Source organism: Ranitomeya imitator, chromosome 5, assembly GCF_032444005.1.
Source record: "Ranitomeya imitator isolate aRanImi1 chromosome 5, aRanImi1.pri, whole genome shotgun sequence".
NCBI lineage: Eukaryota > Metazoa > Chordata > Amphibia > Anura > Dendrobatidae > Ranitomeya > Ranitomeya imitator.
Window position 1 is genome coordinate 469056096 of NC_091286.1, and position 23366 is coordinate 469079461.

The following is a 23366-nucleotide window of genomic DNA, read 5'->3' on the forward strand; positions in this document are numbered from 1 at the left end:
TATGATCGATCACATGTTTAACTCTACATATCACGATATTTAAATGCACAACTGCACTTTAGATTGTAGTGTGAGTGAATTAATATACTCGACTACACTGCATTCTCTCGTGTCCATCGCTATTCCTCTCAGTGACGTCAAAGTGCTGCAGGTTGTCCTCGTCACACTGCTCGCTGCTTGAGTTGACTTTTACAATGTAATCCTATGTAGTTTCAGAACGAGGGTCCATAAGCTTTCAATGTAAAAGAGACTTCTGGCTCACGCATAGATTGAGCCCACCATTCGGAATTGCAGTGATGTCACTCAGAAGAGAAAAACAGTAGTAGGTAAGGATATTAACACACTCACACTACATTATATGAACATATATACAGATGAAAAGCATAACAAATATTAGTAGGAGTACATTTTTAAGTTTTGATGCTAATCAGAAAAATATCCCGTATTGAAATTTAATGTAAATAATAATACAATACAAAACACAAAGCAAAATTTCTATATATTTTTTCATGACTCAACTCCTTATATTATTAAATGTGGCAAGAAACCTTTCTAAAAGCAGATAACATATGAGAGGAATACAGAGCTGTGATTAAACCCATTGGTAGATTAGCACAGTACTGATTAATGATAAACTTTCGTGAGGTCTTGGTTGCACAGATTCTGTGTTTCTGATGTAAAGTGGTAAGCTGTGTTCTCATTATAGCTGATGTTTATTGAACAAACATATATTCCTCTTTTCTTTGGGTTGGAAAGTGACAGATATTGGCTTAACCTCCAAAGAGATGCATTCTACAATTTCAATCCTGATTTCATTACACCTGCAGGCTTAAATGCTGAGCTTTTGAGCTTGCTTTATGGAGCATAGGACATAATGACTAGCTGCCCATAAAATTATATTGTGTGCATCTAGTTGTTACAGCATTTTCTTACATGCTAGTATTTGATATTTTATCTGGATTATTGTATTTCTTATATTATGCTTGTCTTTTTATTACATTTCCTATTAAATTGATATATATTTAAGTGGGAAAAATAATATTTTTGCAATATTAAGGGACAGTCTCAAGAAGATAGTCTTGGTCCTAAGTACCAATAAATCATAAGAATGTCATGGAAGAGGAGACCCTGCAAATGTCTTCATTCTAGAGTGCAGGGAGTTGTAGAACAGCAGTTTGTGCTGTGGCGGACTCAGTCAGGTTCCGTTTTACATAAAGGTAAATTGCACATATAGTGTAGCTGCTATTGAAGGGGAAGTGTAATACTAGGTCAAAAGGTGGTTGTAGGATTTTCTTTTAGGAACTGGACAACATTATTTATAGTAGTGGCTGCCGTTTAAAAAAGAGTTTGTGTTTTGATGAATCTCATATAAATTGTAACTGTACTTTTGGCTACTTTTCAGTATTAGGATGTCATCTATGCATACATAACAAAAAGCAAGGAATAAATACTATACAGTAGACACTCCCAAAAAGTGACCCCCATGTTGGAAACCAGACCCATTAAGGAATGTGTTGAGATATGTAGGGAGCACCTTGAACCTAAAAGTGCATCACAGAATTTTAACACGTTGAGCTGTGAAAACAAAAAATCAGATTTTTTTTTCAATTTCGCAAGCTTAACAGAAGAAAATGGGATGAAAAATATGTTGTGCAATGAGTACGCAAATACACCATATTTTGGGGAAAACTACCATTTGGGTGCATGGAAGGATTCAGAAAGGAAGGAGTGATGTTTTGGACTTTGATAGAATGGCCTGCGGATATCATGTTACTTTTGGCCCCTCATGTGCCTACACAGAAGAAACTCCCCCCCTCAAGAAATTTGTTCAGAAGTGTGCTGAGCACCTTGAACCTCCAGGTGCTTCACAAAATTTTACAATGTTGATCTGTGAAAATGAAAAAAAAGTTTATTTTTCCCACAAACATGTTATTTTAGCCCCATTTTTTTAAATTTTCACAATGATGGCAGAAGAAAATGGCCCAGAAAATTATATGTGGTCAAAAACTACTTTAGAGGCAGAGTGCAAAGCTCAGAACGGAAGGACGACCATATTGGAGTTTGGATTTTGCTGGAATAATTTAAGGGGACCATGTCTCACTGGCAGAGCCCCTGAGGTGCCAGAACAGCAGAAATCCCCCATAAGTGTTGTCATTTTAAAAACTACATCCCACAATGAATTCATCTAGGTGTGCAGTGATCATATTGACACCAAACGTACGGTACATAAATTTTTACCATTGAGTGGGGAAGAATAATTACATTTTTATCACTAAAATGTTGTTTCAGCCCCAAGTTTTTAATTTTTCAAAGCGTAAATGGGAAACAATGGACCTCAGTTTGCTGTAAAAATATTTCCTGCTTGTGATTGTGACAGTACCATACAAGTAATCGGGAAACACTTTTCAGGCACAAGGCAAAGAAGGGAAAGAGCACCATAGTGTAGATTTTATCGTTATGGTTTACAGGTACCATGACCCACTGGCAGAGACCCTGAGGTGCTAGAACAGCTGAACCCCTCATAAGTGACCACAATTTATCTAGGGGTGCACTGATCATATTGACCCCACAGGTGTGTGAAGAATTAAAACAATTGAGGAGTTAAAAAATAATTTCATTTGTGCCACATCAATTATGTTTTAGCCTCAGAATTAACATTTCTATCAGGGTAAGTGGGTAAAAATGACATCAAAATATGTCCCACAATTTCTGCTGAATGTGAAAATACTCCATATGTGTCTGTACAGGACTGCTCAGCCATATGGAGAGATTTGGGAGGGACAGATTGCTACTGGCCTTCTGGAGCCCAGATTTTCCTAGAATAGTTTGCAGTCTCCATATACAGAGCGCCTAAGTGCTAGAAGACCAGAATGCCCCCTAAAGAGACCCCATTTTATAAATAATACCCCTTTGGCAGTCTATCTACAGGTTTAGGTGCAGTATAGTAAATGGTCAGCACAGCCCAATAGTAAAGGTACCCGATAGTAGGTGCCCAGACCATAAAATATGATATAAGATATACTTAGGCACACTCTGGGGAGTCTGATGCAACAAATTGTTTAATACATACAGTATTTACAATGTTCACAAATGATACCAGACTTGCGGTGGATACCGCGTCTCCCTCCTGTTCTCCAGCTGTTTCCAACTTGATCGGTTGGCCTAGCCCTCGATCCACAGGATTTCCTGTTTATCCAAATAATTTTTTTGATGCAATACCTTTCTCTCAAAAGGGTTTAATACACATACCCTTCTTCGATTAGCTTTAGAGCACACTGATGAAGGTCGTTTGCAGACAGAAACGTTTGTGAACATTGTGAATACTGTATGCATTAAACACTTTGTTGCAACAGACTCCCCAGAGTGTGCCTAAGTATATCTTATATCTACAGGTTTAGTGACAATTCTGATTCCATGGGTTTTTCCCAGAAACAAGCAGCGGTGGATGTTGCTGAGTGAAAATTGCAAACTGCTATTGAAGTCCCCAGAACTACAGAAAAGTGTAGTCTCTAGTACATTGTAGTCCCTAGTACGTTGCAGTGAACAGCACATTGTAGTGACCAGTACGTTGCAGTGACCAGTACGTAGTAGTGCTATGCTCTTGCTTCTAGAGAAATGCACCTTTTAAATTAATAAGGCTCTCATAGCTACAGAAATGCAAAACGTTTGGAAGCTAAATGTGGTTTAGGCAAACTGAGGCTCAGAAGAGAGGGGGCATTTGGAAGCACAGAATTTGCAGAATTTCTTTTGTGGGACAAAGAGCCATTTCACGTTTCCAGAGCCTTTGTGCTACCAGTAACATGAAAGCCTCCTATGTTCCCATTGACAAATGATGGACCTGAATGGGGACTTGATTTTGGTGTGAACTGATTTGAAACTTTTGTAGGAACATTTTTCATAATATTTGGGATCAGATTTATATGTTGCATTACACTGAGCACTTACATTGACGTTTCCATTGAAATCTCAGTGTGACGTGATTCAAACGAAACCCCTGAAGCATCCATTTACATAATGAGGCAGCAGAGTAAAGGTACCTTCACACTAAACGACGCTGCAGTGATCCAGACAACGATCCGGATCGCTGCAGCGTCGCTGTTTGGTCGCTGGAGAGCTGTCACACAGACCGCTCTCCAGTGACCAACGATGCCGGTAACCAGGGTAAACATCGGGTTACTAAGCGCAGGGCCGCGCTTAGTAACCCGATGTTTACCATGGTTACCATCCTAAAAGTAAAAAAAACAAACGCTACATACTTACCTACCGCTGTCTGTCCCCGGCGCTTTGCTTCTCTGCTCTGGCTGTGAGCGCCGGGCAGCCGGAAAGCAGAGCGGTGACGTCAGAGCAGAGAAGCAAAGCGCCGGGGACAGACAGCGGTAGGTAAGTATGTAGCGTTTGTTTTTTTTACTTTTAGGATGGTAACCAGGGTAAACATCGGGTTACTAAGCGCGGCCCTGCGCTTAGTAACCCGATGTTTACCCTGGTTACCAGCGAAGACATCGCTGAATCGGTGTCACACACGCCGATTCAGCGATGTCAGCGGGAGAGCCAGCGACCAAAGAAAGGTCTGGCCTTCTAGCCCCGACCAATGACATCACAGCAGGATTCTGATCGCTGCTGCGTGTCAAACTAAACGATATCGCTAGCGAGGACGCTGCAACGTCACGGATTGCTAGCGATATCGTTTAGTGTGAAGGTACCTTTACTCTGCATTTTGTCTGGCGTCTTTTCAGCAATGCCCTACTTTTCAGAAGTGTTCAAAACTGTGGCACTTTAATACATGCTTAAAAGGATGGACACCGCCAGATCGACACCCACAGTGCCTCCATTTGCCATGCTATAGGGAATCATCTGCCGAGGGTTTTGCCTGAATCATGTATTTCTGAGATTTACATGGAAACCCTGGTGCTAGTGCTCAGAGTAGACCGCAGGATAAATGTGAGCAGACCCTTACAGCAATTTTTGGGAGGCACAATGAACAAATTTACAGAAGGCGAAGAATTGTTTTTTTTTTATTTTTTACGCCATTAAGTGATTAGCCAATTTTATTCTTCGGGTCAGTGTGATGACAGCGACACCAGATTTATATCGGGTTTTAATGTTTGGCTGCTGTCACACACTAAAAGAAGCTTTTTTTCTGTAAAAAAAATAGTTTTGGCATCGCGATATTTTGAAGGCTATATTTTTTTCCATATTTCTGCCAACAAAGTCATGTAAGGGCTTGTTTATTACGGGATGAGTAGACATTTTAATTGGTACCATTTCTTGGCACATTACATTTATTGATCGCTTCCTATTCTGATTTTTGGAAGGCAGAATAAACAAAAACCAGCAATTCAGGAATTTTTTTTTGGGGGGGGAGTTGTGCTGTTCCGTGTGTGGCAAAATTGATAAGGCAGCTTTATTTTTCGAGACTGTATGATTACAGCGAAATCATTTATATCGTTTTTTATGTTTTGATGCTTTTACATAATAAAAATATTTTTGCAGAGAAAACATTTTTTTTTGCATCACTTTATTCTGAGAGCTATAATTTTTTTTATTTTTCCGCTGATGGAGCTGTATGATAGCTTGTTTTTTGGGGGACAAGATGACATTTTCAGCTATACCATTTCTATTTACATTCATCTTTTTGATTGCGTTTTACTCAAATTTTTGCTCGGCAGTATGATTATAAAGCATCTTTTTGGCTTTGTTTTTTATTTTTGAATGTGTTCACTGAAGTTTTGCACTGAACTAATGCAACATTTGTATAGGGCTGGTCTTTCCAGATGTGGTGATACCAACTTTATTTATTTGTATTTCATAAAAATATTTATATATGGTACAATATATTTTTTTATGTTTATTCTTTTGTTAGTTTAAAAAAACTTATTTTTACAACTTTTTTTTAAACTTTTTTTTTTACGTAGTCCCACTATGGGACTTTGATTTTCAGAACTCTGATCACAGTTATAAAGCATAGCAATGCTGGAGTGCTGCACTGACACAAATTAGACAGATCATGCACTGCACATGATCTAACTAAATTGCTAAAGCCTGGTGACCCGGATGCTGTCATGATGACATCAGGTCACCATGGCAACAATTGGCCCCCCGCGATAATGTCACGGGAGAGCTGATCTGAGGGCACAGGGGGAGGCACCACTCCTGGCATTGAGTGTTGAGTGTCAGCTGTGAAATCAGCTGATTATCTGTGGCAATCGCACACACAGCTCCTTTGCGTGCAAAGTTGCCTAGACGTATGGATACATCAGAGGTCATGAAGGTTTTAATAGAAAATACAATCACTACTTAATGTGTATAAAAAAAGCTTCCTCCTGAATGCTTTTGAGATTCTAGGAAAACTTGTTTTAATAAACCAAAGGAAAATGGTTCTGGAATGGGTGCTTTCTGCTCACATTTTACTGATCCTCATACTAAGCCACTACCAATCAGAAAACACTTGCAGAGGTACCATCTAGGTAGCTTATTAAAACTTGAACCTGAACTTGTTTTTCCTTAAGGCAATTTCTTTAAAATGTTTTTGGCCATAAGCTCCTGAATAATTCATTACCTGTTACTATGCAAACAAGAATTTAATTATTCCGTTTGAGATAGAGCTTCAGGCATAAAGCCAATGTGACATAATATATTAATTAATATACATAGCTAAATGTATACACACACTGGTAGGTTAGTAAATAATTCTTAAAATATATGAATGCTTACGGTTAGCTAAAGCATCCAAATAATGAGGTTGGCCACTACTATCATTGCCATGTTTTATTAATAGGCCACTTTTATGCTACTGTACTATATATCCAAGAACAACACCCCATTTAAGGACACTTTACAAGAGTAGGCTTTGACTTACCCAATTTTTATGGACTAGTTGTCAAACTTTATATAAATGAAATCTGGACTCTGGCTGCTACATCATCATGCAATCATATAAATATGAGAACCATTTAGAAAATGTAAACTCGTTTAAAAGGAGTTTACTGGTCTGCTCATATACTTGCAAACTTTTCATACTACCAGAACCACAAGCAGCAAGAAAATGTAATATAAACAGACTTCCTCATTTAGCATTTCAGAAAAAACACACCTTGAAAAAAGGAGGAAGATACAGTGAAAAGTGTATTTTTGGTAGCTATCTCTGTTTTTCCCAATAATAGCTCGGTTTGATTAATTGGTCTCTATCTATACATATGGAAAAACTTGTCAATCAGTTTGAACAATTTGCAATTTGATTTGTGTGAATAAGCAAAAAAAAACCCTACTGCCATCTTAAACATTACACATGATTCCATCGGCCACATAGGACTCTAATGACCTCAAATACGACCACAAGGGGCTCCACATAAATTCTTGCAGCTATTATATCCCATGAAAATCAACCAATCAACATGGACTATTATAACATGTAAACAAATCAAGGCAGGGAATACATGTGATTTGAGATAGTCAAGGGACTTGTAAGCTTACAGTTCAGCGGTAAAGTACAGCCAGCATCTTTCCCACTACATTTGAATGAAAATTGCATGTTTTTCTTCATTCTTTTTGCACTAGAAAGCAACAAGCCGATGTAATATTTCTCACAGAAAAAAAAGAATATTCGTTTGCATTTTCTGGTGAAATCCAGTTTTTGAAGAATTAAATAATTATTATTTTATTTTAATTCTAAAACACAGATATTTAACTGTGACACACATCTGTTTTACCAGTCAATTTTTTCATCCATACGTGCCGCACTGATACAAGCCCTGTTGCAGATACTGACTTTTGAAATTCTACACACCTAGCACTTCTCGTGTAATTTTAAGAAAGGGGTTGAATTTTGTTTAAAAAAATTGAATTTTTTGAAATGCTGACTTGTATTTGTATATATTTGTCTTTGTAAACCTCTCTTGCTAGTCCAATTTGACAAGCGTATATGATAGAGTTATACTATTATCTATAGCCACATTTTGAACCTATCTACCTAGCATTTATTGGCACGAGTTTTGGCTAGGAGGATGGGGGATTGAGATTGAAAAGTCTATCAGATGTTAATTATAGTGTTACACAAATTGTATGGTAAAAGAATAAGTGGGATGGAAATGTACTGGGTGGTATAAAAAAAAAAAAACATAAATACAACATGGCTAATAATGTGGGAGCTTCTAGCAGCAGCAGAAGGATCACTAACTCTAGCTCTTTGGGCTCATACTCGCATGCGAGAAACTCAGATGAGTCTTGCACGTCAATACCCGACACTGCACCCGACACTCAGGAGCGGAGGCTGCATGTATCCCTATGTGGCGGCACTCTCCGATCCGAGTGCCGGATATTAACGTGCGAGTCTCATCCGAGTTTCTCGCATGTGAGTATGAGCCGCTGGCCGTGTGTACAGCAGTACTACAAACTGCAGGTCACAATTGGCTTCCTTTGCCTCCAGCAATCATATTAGTATGGAGGAAACAGAGGGCATTATGAGCTATATGTCACATCACTCAACTCAGTCACAGCAGGACAATTTTATATCTGATGGTGAAACTGTTACTTTGAGTCAGTGATCTGCAGAGAATGATCTGCCTGATCACAAAAGACTAATGGGGATAATTTTTGGATCTTTTTTAATCTAAATCAAAAACATGAGCCTACAAAAAAGTTTATGGAAATTGTATTAGATTAATATATATGTAGTGGTTAAGTGGTACTCAGCCTCAAGATATATCAGATATATGGGTAAATAATGATAATAAAATAATCTTTATTTTTATATAGCGCTGACATATTCCGCAGCGCTTTACAGTTTGCACACATTATCATCGCTGTCCCCGATGGAGCTCACAATCTAAATTCCCTATCAGTATGTCTTTGGAGTGTGGGAGGAAACAAGAGTGCCCGGAGGAAACCCACACAAACACAGGGAGAACATGGGTATAATATGTATGGTCAGCAATGTACTGTAAAGTGACTGTGCATTAGACACACGGTATTGGCAAATATAAAATATAATAATAAACAAGTAAAAAACTATTATTATACAATAAAATGTGAATAAACTTTATAACAATAGTTTAATACAGATGTCAAATGTAAACATACCATACATAATGGAGAGATTAATGAAGAGAATAGACACCCTGGGACTCCAATGGACGTTTTCACTTGTTCATTGTTATAATTAATCTTTGGCAGTACCATGTGTCTAATGCACACCCACTTTACCTATTATATAGTACAATACTGTCCATACATATTATATTCATATCTAATATGTTTTCCATGAACTTTCTATTGTGTTACACTACACATATATTATAATGCGACTTAGTGTGTCTTTTTGTAGGTGTTGAAAACGAAAACATGAAAAATCTTTCAATGCACTTTAATATTATATGGGCAACTGGTTACTATCAGGTTACCGTCCTCTTCGATTGTGAGGTCACTTGGACATGACTAAAGCTACATTAATGTTAAAGGTGGTTAAGAGGGGTTGGATACTGTCCTAGGTGACCTCAGAATGTCACACACGTCTTTCCAGGGCAATTGCAGGATTTACAATATTGCAATTCAAGGCAAAAAGATTCACTGCAATCAGATGAAAATCCATCAAACTTGGCAAATGTAATTTTCCAAAGATTCGATCATCTTTAGCAATGAGGTAGTCAGTCTGTATTCACTTTGTCCATAGGCTGGGGTAGCATGAAATGACTGACAGGTTATCCTCAAACGGTAGTTATCACCAAGACAAAAGGCTGCCTAAGATTCCATGTGCACCATGTTTTTCTCTATTTTAGAGGTGTAACTTTTTTAAGGTATACATTTGAAAAGAGCTTAGAAGTGTTGGGCTATGCAGGCCTGTATAGCTGCATCATTGTCACTTAAAGTAAATCTGTTAGCAGTGTTTTGCTATTTAATCTTACAGCAGCATGATGTAGGGGCAAAGACTCTGATTCCAGCATTGTGTCACTTGCTTGGCGCAGTTTTCAGATAATCCTTGTTTTCTCTGCTGTTGTAGTAGTGGTCAGAATTTAGAGCTCTGGATAACGTCACCCACACTGCTGACTGGCAGCCTTTTGTGTCTGCTGAGCATTTTCACAAGCTATCAGTGATGGGGTGGAGTTACACAGATTTCCTAGACTAAGCTGGCTAATAAGACCTAGTCCTTCTGTGATAATTTGCTGCTGATAAATCACTGATTGAATTGAAACTACAGCTAGCTGCCGAGCAAGTGTGAGATCCCCAGAATCATGCTACTTGCCCCTTCATTATGCTGTTCGCAGATTACTGATAGATACCCTTTGAGTATGTTTTATTTTAGTCTATTGTAACTGAAATGAAAAATAACAGACCTCTTAATTGTGATGAATTACTGTGACTAGAATTCATGTAGTCAAAAACTTTGCAACTTTCGGAATTTTATGCAAGTCCCAGTCAGCTTATTATTTTTTTTTTATGTGGGCGAAGCTTCGCAGTGAGGGGACATGGCTGAGAATAGTCGACAAATTGACTATAATTTTGTGCCACAAAAGCGTCATAAATTATTATAGATATGTACGCCAGACACTGACTAAAAATTGGTGTAGATTTCTTGTGGAGGAGCACAGCACTTGAAAGATTTGGCAAATTCAAAAAGAGTGTCACAGCTTTTAATAAATTTGCTGCATCATACTCAACTGTTCCTTACAATGCACACTAAGTCTTGATTAATCTTGGCCAAGGTTCCTATCAAAGCCAAATATTCTTTGCAAAATTTATTATGAACAAAAAGGTCTAGTAAATTTGTTATTATTTCATTGCCATGCAGATAGGGGGGAGGATAGCAAAGATGCATGCAACCCGTAGCACTTCACAGGATTCTTTTGCTTTAATATAACATCTGATTACATACTGTCAAATACAAAGAAACAAACTCAGCTTTTACAGTACTTTCAAAATAGTTTAGTAAGCCAACAATAGCCAGCAGTGTTTTATGTACTTGTTCCCAAGTCGGTTCATTTTTTTTCCCCATGTCCTAATATTTTCTTGTATTTTTAATAGATACAGAACAACAGCATTGTAATGGTGATCTGAGGTGAGCAGAAAGAACAAGACTAGAAGAAAAATGCGGTTATATATAACATGTTATGTGCATAACTTTTATGACATAGAGAAGCTTTTCCTAAAAGCATTCATATTGTAATCAAATTGTCTGATCTTATCAGGAATTCACAGTACTAATATTGACAAAGTAACAGGTATTTTAACCACTACAAGATCCTTAATGGCACAGCTATTTTTTGTTCTCAGTAATCCAAAAAAATATTTTTTTTCATTTGTTCTTTCGAATTAGTCATATGGGAGCTTAATTTTTGCAAATTAAATTTCCTTTTAGTGACATCATTTGGGAGGAAACATGTTTTGACTAACTTTAGTCATTTTTCATAAAATTGAAAATTGACAGGAGGAAAAGTTCAAATATTGGAATGCAGCATTATTAAGGGGATATTTTTGGTCTATTCAAATACATTTATTTAATTTTCTGTGTGGGCGAAAAGGGTGGAATGTATTTTAATTTTGTAATTACTCTAAGGTGACAAATGAGGAGAAACGGAAAACATACAGTTTCTTATATTTTTCAAATTCTATTTTGAGGTGCATAGTTTAACCAGGAAACTTAATCAAAGTTGAAGGAAAGATGAATGCAGCATGTTATTAGCAATACTGGAAGCAAGTTTGCACTCATCAGTCTGGAAGTTCCACATGGGACGTACTTGGACGTTCCAACATGACAACGATCCAAAGCACAAGGCCAAGTCGACCTATCATTGGCCACAGCAGTACAAAATGAAGGTTCTGGAGAGGCCATCTCAGTCTCCTGACCTCAATATCATTGAGCCACTGTGGGGAGATCTAAAGTGTGCAGTTCATGGTAGACAACCCAGGAATTTACAGGAACTGGAGGCTTTTTGACAAGATGAGTGGGCAACTTTGCCATCTGAGAAAATAAAGAACCTCATATACAAAACTACTGCAAAAGACTTCAATCTGTCATTGATGTTAGAGGGGGCAATACACGGTATTAGGAAATGGGGTATGTGAACTTTTGATCAGGGTCATTTGAATGTTTTGGGTTGTCATTATGATTTAAAAAGATTAAACACTGAAGTTTGACAATAAATGGTTTCACCAACCACTACATTTTCTGAAAAAGGCCAAGAAAGCAAAAATTATATTGGGGTATGTAAACTTTTGAACATAACTGTATATATGTGTGTGTCACTTACATCTATATATCTATGTATTCTATGTGTATATATTTATTAAATCTATTCTAACCTGTCAGTGTGATTTTACTTTATGCGGCACATGAATTGCTGGCTTTTCAAATGCGATCGGTGTGTTAAAATTGGACAGCAATTGCATTGTTCTCTCAACCATTAACTTTTGTTGCGGGATGCAATCCAATTTCTGATATAATCGCAGCATGCTGCGACTTTTTTCCAGTTCCATCGTGATCATATCCGAGCTGGAAAAAAAAACGCAGATGAATACACAACCATAGAATAAGATGTTAGGACTGGCGGAACGCACCGAGTAAATAGTGAGATGATATTTGGTACGCTCGCAGCCCGGGGTCAACCGTGCAGGAAAGAACCTGCTGCTGGCAAGTGGTGGCACTATATGGTGGTGGAAGCAAACTCTGTTATGTCACAGGGTCGCGGTACCGCACAAAGAGCGCAAGCAAGGAGTCACAGAACTCAATTCGAAGACCCGGGAATAGACCACTTGCGCTCTACACCGCTACTGGGTGTCAGACTGTAACAAATAATAGTAAATTAAAGCACAAGAGTGTGAGCTGTGCCGCACTGGCAGACGCCACAAACCACCCAGACTTGGGTTAGAGAAGCACTCTATTAGCGCACAGCACCACACTGGCGGTCACAGCAATAGACGCTGTATCGTATGCTTTAATGTTGATAGCTTAGTCGGGCACTAGACAGCAGACATCCACCTTTTGCGAGCAGTCATACACAAGGGAGGGGATGTTTAAAGAATGACTTGCACTCATCAACACACACACGTTTTCAAATGTACACTAGTGCATGGCCGTGCAGTCATGCGAACCTTTTATAGCTGCAGCACGTACAGGACCTTCCCAGAAGGACCAATGGGAGGCTGCTACAGAAGTTGAGCACCTTCAGGACCTTCCTAGAGGATCAATGGGTTTTGCTGCAGTATCTGAGCATGTGACCCTTGATCTCCAACGAGAGATCTTACCCTGGGAATGCTCAGAAGGGGAAAAGTAGGACTTAGTCCCAAAAACGTCTGCTCGCCGCTGCCCAGTACTGCCTACAATGGCAGAAGCTGGAAAAGCAGCAGTAACCCTTTGCACAGTCAGACTGAGCGAGACGCTGGGACCAACGTCTCCACTGAGCAGACTCTACTGCGGCAGGAGAAGAATGGGAGACCGCAGCAGGGATGGCCCGAGATTCCCCCTGTGCAGAAGCGGGAACTCGACCCCTAACATTACTCCTTCCTACGGCCCCCCTCCTTGGACCTCGCCACGCTCGAAGGCAGCAATGAGCTGCGGAGCCCGAATATTCTCAGCTGGCTTCCAGGACCTGTCCTCAGGACCATAACCCTTCCAGTCCACCAAATAAATTTTTTTGCCACGTACCACCTTGCACCCCAAAATAGCGTTCACCTCGTAATCGTCCGTAGATGAACCCGATGTCCCAGCAGAACACTCAGAAAACCAGGACATGTATACCGGCTTCAAGAGGGACACATGAAAGGTGTCGGTGATACCCAGGCGTGGCGGAAGGGCCAGACAGTAGACCACTGGGTTAACCTGTTCGAGGACCTTGAAGGGGCCCAAGTAGCGAGGTGCAAACTTAGTGGAGTCAACTCGCAGCCTGATGTTACGGGCGGAGAGCCAATATAAGTTGCCAGGAGCAAAGGTCGAAGTGGGACACCGATGTGCATTGGCGGAGGACCTCATTCTCTACATGGAGGCCCGAATGGCATCCTGAGTGCGGTCCCAAATGTCTCGTGCCTCCACAGCCCAGTCTGCCACCCTGGAGTCGGCGGAAGACACAGGCATAGGCACAGGTACCCGCGGATGCTGACCATAGTTAAGGAGGAATGGGGTCTGTCCAGTGGAGTCAGCTACAGTGTTGTTCAGCACAAACTCTGCCCATGGTAGCAAGGATGCCCAGTCATCCTGCCTGGCTGAGACAAAATGTTGCAGATATGTGATCAAGGTCTGATTAGCTCTCTCTACCAACCCATTCGTCTCAGGATGATATGCAGAAGAGAGATTCAACTCAATGCTGAGAAGATAACAAAGCTCACTCCAGAATCGAGACGCAAACTGGGGACCTCGGTCACTGACAATATTGTCTGACATACCGTGTAGGCGGAAGATGTGTTTTATAAACCATGCTGCTAAGGCCCATGCAGAAGGTAGCCGTGGAAGTGGCACCAAGTGCATCATTTTAGAAAAATGATCGGTGATAACCCAAATGATGGTACAGCCACGAGATTTGGGCAAGCCCACCACAAAGTCGATCCCAACCATCTCCCAGAGACTGTCTGCCACCGGCAAGGGATAAAGTAACCCAGCTGGCTGTTGTCGAGGAAACTTATTTTTGGAGCAGGAGACACACGCCTGAATATAATCTCTGATGTCACGGATCATATGCGGCCACCAGTACGTCCTCGCCAGCAGCTCAGATGTCCTCTTTGTCCCAAAATGTCCACCCAACTGGACGAATGAGCCCAAGAGAGAATGCCCGGTCACAAATTAATAGGTACAAAAGTCTTGCCCAGAGGCACTGACTCTAGCGAAACCGGAGTTACAGTTCTCAGACTCTCAGAAGGGACAATAAGCCGAGGCTCCCCTTCCTCCTCCTCAGAAGACACAATGGAGTGAGAGAGGGCATCAGCACAAATGTTCTTCTCCCCAGCGAGATAATGGAAGGTGAAATGGAACTGGGAGAAGAACAAGGACCATCTGGCCTGACGAGAATTTAGCTGCTGGGCTGTTTGTAAATATACCAAATTTTATGGTCCGGAAAGACTTAGAAGGGAAAGTGAGCCCCTTCCAAAAGATGTCTCCACTCCGAGAAGGCCAACTTCATTGCTAGCAACTCCCTGTCCCTGATGGAATAATTCCTCTCTGCTGGTGTGAAGGTTTTGGAGAAGAAGCAAGGATGCTTCCGACCTTGAGCATCCTTTTGGAAGAGGACTGCTCCAGCACCAACGGATGAGGCATCCACCTCCATTATAAATGGCTTATCAACATCGGGACGATGTAGGATGGGAGCACTAGCAAAATGAGACTTAATAGAAGAGAAAGCCTTGGAGACCTCTTCAGACCAAAATTTGGAATTTGCTCCCTTCTTGGTGAGGGCTACCAAGGGAGCTACCAAAGTTGAGAAGTGGGGAATGAACTGGCGATAGTAATTAATGAATCCCATAAAGTGCTGCACCCCTTTAAGAGAATGGGGCTCTTGCCAGTCCATCACAGCCTGTAGTTTGGCAGGATCTATAGCCAATCCCTGGGCAGAGATTATATAGCCCAGGAAAGGTAAAGACTCCTGCTCAAACATACACTTCTCCAACTTTGTATAGAGGGAATTTGCCCGTAGGAGGTCGAAGACTCTGCCAACATCTCTCTCCGGTGTAAGTCAATATCTGGAGAAAAGATGAGAATATCATCCAGATAGACTACAACCGAGGTATCGTTAACAAAGTCTTGGAAAATGGCTGAGACATTACAGAGCCCGAAGGGCATCACCAAATACTCATAGTGCCCATCCCTGGTATTAAAAGCCATCTTCCATTCGTCCCCCTCACGGATGTAAATCAGGTTATAAGCACCCCACAGATCTAATTTGGTAAATACACTTGCTCCTTGTAGTCAATAAAAGAGCTCTGAAATCAGGGGCAGTGGGTACTTATTCTTAACGGTGATGGCGTTAAGACTCCTGTAATCTATACATGGACATAATTCTCCGTTCTTCTTCTGCATGAAGAAGAACCCTGCCCCTGCAGGTGACACTGACTCATGTGAGACAGTTTTTTGTAGCGCTTGATGATTTTTGCAACTGCATTTGGGGACGCTTTCAAAGTTTTCACAATTTTTCGGACTGACTGACCTTCATTTCTTAAAGTAATGATGGTCACTCGTTTTTGTTTACTTAGCTGCTTTTTTCTTGCCATAATACAAATTCTAACAGTCTATTCAGTAAGACTATCAGCTGTGTATCCACCAGACTTCTGCTCAACACAACTGATGATCCCAACCCAATTTATAGGGCAAGAAATCCACTTATAAAACCTGACAGGGCACACCTGTGAAGTGAAAACCATTTCTGGTGACTACCTCTTGAAGCTCATCAAGAGAATGCCAAGGCAAAGGTGGCTACTTTGAAGAACCTAGAAAATAAGACAAATTTTCAGTTGTTTCACACTTTTTTGTTAAGTATATAATTCCACATGTGTTAATTCATAGTTTTGATGCCTTCAGTGTGAATTTACAATTTTCATAGTCATGAAAATACAGAAAAATCTTTAAATGAGAAGGTGTGTCCAAACTTTTGGTCTGTACTCTATTAGGAATAGCTAATTAAATCCAACATGTAGAACGTCTGAAAGTATGTAGAACTACCGAGACCTAAAGCTAAATCAATTCATGTTCTTTAACAAAAGCAAAAACAAATGTCACAAAGAAGACGTATTCTATGAGCCAGACATCACTTACACTGCATCTGATCTGGTGAACATCAATGTGGTCTAGACAAACATAAGCTTTAGTGAAAAACGATAATTCAGACACGGCCACCAGAAGCATCTTTTTGTCACATGGTCAACAAGAATTGCTATTGCTATAGTAACAACACTATGATAAATTGTCCTGCCTCAGTGAAGAGCAATGCAAACCTCAATGTCAATGGAGATGCCTAAATGAAGCTTTTCTCAATTTCACATTAAAACCTGACTGAACTTTCCAGATAGATGCATTAACACTGTGGTACATGCAGTTGCAAACCAAGAAACTTCGTTTTTTGTCACTAGTGAAAGCTTTGAAATCCCTTCCATCTATTTCATTCAACATTGCTATGGTGTCCAGAGGGTTATTTTAGATGTTAATGCATTATGTGAATTCCAATGAGTTTTTATCTCTTCTTTTAGAATCTATTCCAGCTGAGGTTAATATGGATTTATTTCAGGTCTAGTTACTTTCATATTACCATCGACAGATAATGGAGATAAATTGCCTGACTATACAGAGCCTGCAATGAAAACCTGTTACAAAAGCAACAGTGCCTGTAATGATCCAAACAATTATTTATACTGAATTAACATAGTCTTAATTTTTTAACCAAAAAACAAAGTTTGACCTAACAATAGCTGAATTTTTTGGTAAAACGCACAATTACTCACTCTTACACAAAAGAGTCAGAAACGTTCTGGAGCATAAATCCAATGGAACCCTAAGCGCAACATAAACATAGCATTAAAAAGGTTGACTCATTGTTTAGAGCACATACTAAAGTGGACGATTTCAGGGTAGGACAGTGGGTGTCCAATTTTTAATATCTGATCAGTCCTTTCTCAGACAAATCAGAAGTAACATGTGATGCCCAGGAAACCTGTCCTGTACACCATCATACCGCAGTGCTGGGTTCTAATGCCAAAGGTAACATAATGAAGAACAGCTGCTATTGGCTGAGAGAATGAGAACTGTGATATTTAATCAGTATCAGACTGGGATGCCAAGAGCCCACCAGTAACATTGACTTTGGGGGCCTACTTTTCACCTGCATACAAATATGATATGACCCTGGTTCACCAATTTACCTATATCTCTATATAATAAACTGGGTAGTTTGGTTAATGAATGATTGGATACTGCTTTTTTCTGTACAGAGAGAACCAAGTAAATTATGACAAGTAATGCCCATACTGTAAGGTTGGAGGCCTAGATCTGCACAGGGGCCCACCAGGGGATTCCCCTTTTTCCTTGTGGGCCAGTCCAAGCCTGTATATAATTAAGCTGACTTGGAGTGATTGTTTTATTGTCTGCATGTGTAAAGGAACAAAAAAAGAAAGAAATGTCCAGCTTCACCGAGTCCGTAAAAAAGCGTTTTCTTTATTCACAAACTTTAAACATGGAGGATACAGACTAGGCTCCAGAAACGCGTTGAGATTCTTACCCATATGGTTGTGCTGAAGTCTGTATCCTCCATGTTTAAAGTTTGTGAATAAAGAAAACGCTTTTTTACGGACTCGGTGAAGCTGGACATTTCTTTCTTTTTTTGGATCTTGTACGCCTGGACACAGCGGGTCCGTGCTCCCGAGGTTTGGTTGCTGAATCACGGGTGAGCTGGTCTATGTTCCTTCTTACAAAGTTTCATGTGTAAAGGAACCATTAAAGTTTTTACATCAGTAAAAACCTTGAATAATGGTAATATTTTAGTGCAATTTTTGTTGCACAAAACTTTTGTGACTTTTGGTGTTTTCATGCCAGTTTGAATCAGCTCAGCCAAAATGGGCAGAGCTGAGGTGGTGCCAAGGTGGCTCATTGCCACATTCCTGGCAAGCTAATTAAAAATGTCATTGTATTATACAACAGAAATGATACTCCTTTTGCTGACTGTTGTAGCATTTCTGGTGTGCCACACAGCTGCATGAAACAAAGAAGATACGCCAAATTTATTAAGTGGCATGCACCTCTTAATGAATTTGGTGCAGTGTATTTCAATCAGACTGACATAGTGCATGTGTGCACTACACCAGTCTGGATGAAGCGACCCCTATATGTCCAAGCACTTTTCATTCCCTCTGTGGCTGTCTCATGTAGATGTCACGTATGTGTGCTGTGCCTAATGTTGTACCATACGCTGACCTGACATTTAATGGTGTTGACTAGTCACAAGATATTGATGACCTATCAACAGGAAGTGTTAGGGCTAGCGGAATGCACCAAGTAATAGAGAGATTGATACCAGGTGTGTTCGCAGCCCTGGGTCCACCGTGCAGAGACACCTGCTGCAAAGTAATCGCGGATGGACATTGAGCTCACATGTGGGTTAAACTTCACCTCGTGTGAAATGAAAGCGAGCTCTGTTGCCTCACAGAGTCGCACTGTACACAAAGAATAATACCCTAACTAGGGTTGTGCTTGCTCTGAAACTCTTCTGTGCTAACCGCACACATGAAGGAACCAGATGCTAAGCCAAGGCTAATTGCCCCCACTGACGCTAGCTGCCTGCCTGATGAATGTATAGCCCCAAAGCTAAACAGACTCACACCATATATAAACTGAGTGGTAGAGTATCTACTGGCAACAGCCAAACAGAAATGATGCTAGCGCATGGCCATGCAGCCATGCAAACCTTTTATAGTTGTAGCTCTCCAGGACCTTCCTAGTGGACCAATAGGAGCTGCTACAGGACCTGAGCATGTGACCCCCAACCTCCAATGAGAGGTCTTCCCTTGGGCATGCTCAGAAGGAGAAAAGCAGGACTTAGTCCCAGGAGCGCCTGCTCGCCGCCGAACAGTACTGGTTATAGTGGCTGAACCTGGAAAAGCAGCAGTAACCAAACGTGCAGTATCTGTCTGAGCCAGGCGCTGGGACCGATGTCTCCGCTGAGCAGGTTCCACTGTGGCTGGAGAAGAATGGGAGACCGCAGCTGACATGGTTTGAGATTCCCCCTGTGCAGCAGCAGGAACTCAACACCTAACAGGAAGGGTCATCAATTTCAATAAGTGATGCAATGTAGATATTAATGGAGGGTCCATGAGGAAACAAAAGCTCTCTCATTATATCTTTCAAATTATTGTAGGTGAACTTTATAGATCTTGAATGCATTTCAATGGTTACCTCCAAATCCTTCACATTAATAATGTGAGTACTAAGAAAAGGCTAAGAAAAAAAGTCAGTATTATGTGTTTTACCCATAAGTAGGGAGATTTCTATTATTATTTCCGATAAAAGGAACATGAAAGAGTTAGCAGAAAAAAGGCATCTCTGGAATGTAGATGAGTCCAGGAAACCTTCCATTATGAGCGATTATAATAATAAATAGGGGCAGAACACAAAACCCACGTATAAGGCCACATTTCTATTGAAGGGCTCATATTGTCTTCTGCACTGCAGCATCACCAAACATAATATTTTATTACTGTGTAAGTCATACTATTCGGGCATTTATGTTATTCATTAAATCATCTCAAAGAACACAAAAGATTGACTTCATTTAAGGGGAATGATAAAAAGGGGTATATTAAACCAAAAGGTTAACTGCAATGTACTAAGAGTTTTCCATTGAATTAACTGAACCAGATAATTTGCATTTTTTGTTACAGAAACCTGATTTACATAAAGCCTCATTTAAAGATTTTTTCAATCCATTTTTATGTTACACTTATACTATACAGTGATATGACTTCTATCACCATCTACCATTATCTGGCTCATTAGAAGACAAATATTAACTTTAATTGAGTATTCACCACAGTTGAGCAAAATAGATCTTGGTATAGACAACATGTTGGTAATCCATGACCACTGGATAACCAGAGCACTGCAATTCTCTTTGTATCCATAACACACACAGCACTTCTTCTGATTAATTTGCTTCCCCTATGTTATGCATGCAACAGATTGAAACATAAATGCATTACACCATTAAGCTTTGTGGTTTACTCAGGTAGTAGTAGGTTTGCAGTGCTGTGATACAGCAGTCAAAGGCATTCAACATTGTCCCGATACCAAAGTCCTAAGAATCTTTCTGCAAAAGTTTAGTATTCATTACAGACTTGTAGTCATTATTATTTCAGAGAAAAAAATACCTAAAGCTCCCTAAGACTAGGGTCACACCATTCTCCTTTCTTTCATCCCAAAAAATCGGGCTGATTGCAGTGGCATGTAAAAGTTTTGTCACCCATGGTTATTGCGAATAGTTAAACAAGTGGAAGATGAAATGATCACTAAAGGGCCTAAAGTTAAAGATGACAGATTTTCTTTGTATTTTAAGCATATATATATACTGCTGAGGCAAAAATTAAGTCCACCTCAAAATTTTCAGTTTGTCTGATTTTTCTCTTTATAGGTATATTTTTGAGTAAAATGTAAATTTTTCTTTTATTCTATAAACTACTGATATGTCTTCGAACTTCCAAGCACTCAATTTTGTATTTATTTTCTGAAATTGGAAAATGGTCAAAATAACAAAACAATGCAGTGCTTGCAGACTTCAAATAATGCTAAGAAAACAGGTTCATAATCATTTAGAAACATCAATACTAATGTTTTAACTCAGGATGAGTTCAGAAATCAATATTTTGTGGAATAACCATGATTTTTAGTCACAGCTTTCATGCGTTTTGGCAAGCTTTCCACCAGTCTTTCACACTGCTTTTAGGTGACCTTATGCCACTCCTGGTACAAAAATTTAAGAAGTTCTTCTTTGTTTGATGGCTTGTGACTATCCATCTACCTCTTCATTACATTCCAGAGGTTTTCAATGGGGTTCAGGTCTGGAGATTGGGTGGCCATGACAGGGATTTGATGTGGTGGTCCTTCATCCACACATTGATTGACCTAGCTGTGTGTCATGGCATATTGTCTTGCTGGAAAAAACAGTCCTCAGAGTTGGGGAACATTGCCTGAGCAGAAGGAATCAACTGTTTTTCCAGGATAACCTTGTATGCGGCTTGATTCATACATCCTTCGCAAAGATTAGCCTGCCCAATTCCAACCTTGCTGAAGCATCCCCAGATCATCACGGATCCTCCACCAAATTTCTCAGTGGGTGCAAGACACTGTAGCTTGTACGCCTCTCCAGGTCGCCATCTAACCATTAGACGACCAGGTGGTGGGCAAAGCTGAAAATTAGACTCATCAGAGATGATTACCTTACTCCAGTCCTCTTTGATCCAATCCTTATGGTCTTTGGCAAACTTCAGCCTGGCTCTCCTTTGCTTCTCATTGATGAAAGGCTTTTTTCAACCTTTGCATTATTTGAGCCCTGCCTCTAAGAGACTGTTACGAACTGTTCTTGCCATGCACTTCACCCCAACTGCCATTTGCCATTCCATTTGTAGGTCACTTGATGTCATCCTGAAGTTGCTGAAAGACATTCCAATAAGATTATGTCATCCCGGTCAGTGGAGAGTCATTTTCGCCTGCTGCCGGTCTGTAGCTTTGTTGTCCCCAATGTCTGCTGCTTGACCTTGTTGTAATGGGCTGCCATCTTAGAAATTTTAAGGATGGAGCAACATGACATTGTATCCCTCTGCTAGTAAAGCCAGAATCGAGCCCTTCTTTTCCTCACTGAAGACTTTTCTTTTCAACTCCTTTGCCATGGTTAAAAGTTATTTTTTCATTCCTATTACGTTTGTGATATTACTGGCACTTGTTTTTCCATCCAGCTTGTCCGATTGCAAGAGGATTGCGAACATTACAGCAGGGTTTTTTTTATACTTTCCTTCATTAAATAAGATTTGGTTCAGATAATCACCTAATCAGAAGCACATTAAGTAGAATGAGCATGTCTGTGATGTGGCATCTGCTCATTGGTGGTTGGAAGGTTGAGTGTTTGGGGTGGAGCCTTGTGTATAAAAGACCCCCAACGATGCACATGGGTGCGATATCACTTATTTGTGGTGTATGTGAGTGGATATGCTACTACTCTGTTTGCACATATCGCTCCATACTTTGAGAGTCCTTGCTTAGACAAGTAGGGTTAGGACTGGGTATCTTCCTCTTGGCTTAGCATTTGTTTCCTTCATGTGTGCGGTTGGCAGAGTTGAGTTACAGAGTAAGTCCAACCCTCGGCCTACACCTTTCAGGGAGAGCAACAGGGCTTTGCACCTAGCCTCATATGAGTTATTTATTTTGGCTCAGCATCTGCTTCACTCTAGTGTGCAGTTAGCATAACTTAATTGCAGAGCGAGCACAATCCACTTATTATTGTCCCTGTGACATTTAACAGGGTAGAGTACTCAGCATTCAGAGTGCAGTTCCTCTCAGTGAAGTAACTGAGTTTGGTACTTTGTGTTCTGTTCATACTGTATGAGTAAACACAATTTGATTAGGATTAATGCTCACTGCTTCATTCCGCCGTTGTTCATAAGCAGCAGTTATCCATCTCTGCAAGGTAGACCCCGGGTTGCAATTGCACTTTATTATTTATTTTTATTAAGTACAATCCGCCAACCCTAACAGATATGGTCTGAAAAACCAAGCAAAAATTAAATAAGAGATGCTCGTAGGATTGCTGGAGAGGAAAATCAGAACTACTGCTTAACTGCAAAAGACCTTCAAAAAGACTTAGCAGATTCTGAAATTGTTGTACATTGTTCTATTGTTCAGAGACAACTGCACAAATACAGCC

The 23366-nt window shown here is 40.1% G+C and overlaps 1 protein-coding gene across 8 annotated transcripts in view; it reads right to left on the reverse strand.

Moving 5' to 3' along the window:
* Window positions 1-23366, reverse strand: part of NLGN1 (neuroligin 1) — a 1437853-nt gene that overhangs the window by 421103 nt on the left and 993384 nt on the right. The window lies entirely within an intron of this gene.